At 74.7% G+C, this 458-nt stretch overlaps 1 protein-coding gene across 2 annotated transcripts in view; it reads right to left on the reverse strand.

The window, feature by feature from the left end:
* The window catches only part of MIOS (meiosis regulator for oocyte development), a 26,289-nt gene that overhangs the window by 4,685 nt on the left and 21,146 nt on the right, over nucleotides 1-458 (reverse strand). The window lies entirely within an intron of this gene.

Raw genomic sequence — 458 nt, forward strand, 5'->3', positions numbered from 1 at the left:
CCCTTGGCGCAGCTGTCGCCCCCCCGGCCGCCTCAGGTGTTGGGTTCCCCGCTGGCTGTTGCCCCCTTCACGGGGCTGACCTCTCCTCCGCCGCACTGTTCGCAGCCTGCTCCGCCGCGCTGCTCGCAGCCTGCTCCGTCGCGCTGCTCGCAGCCTGCTCCGTCGCGCTGCTCGCAGCCTGCTCCGTCGCGCTGCTCGCAGCCTGCTCCGTCGCGCTGCTCGCAGCCTGCTCCGTCGCGCTGCTCGCAGCCTGCTCCGTCGCGCTGCTCGCAGCCTGCTCCGCCTCTGCGCAGCGGCGTCCCGCACTCCGCAGGTGCTCCGCCGCGTTGCTCGCAGCCTGCTCGGCCGTGCTGCTCGCAGCCTGCTCCGCCTCTGCGCAGCGGCGTCCCGCACTCCGCAGGTGCTCCGCTGCACTGCTCGCAGCCTGCTCTGCCGTGCTGCTCGCAGTCGTCCCGCCC

The sequence above is a fragment of the Alligator sinensis genome, unplaced genomic scaffold, assembly GCF_000455745.1.
Source record: "Alligator sinensis unplaced genomic scaffold, ASM45574v1 scaffold196_2, whole genome shotgun sequence".
NCBI lineage: Eukaryota > Metazoa > Chordata > Crocodylia > Alligatoridae > Alligator > Alligator sinensis.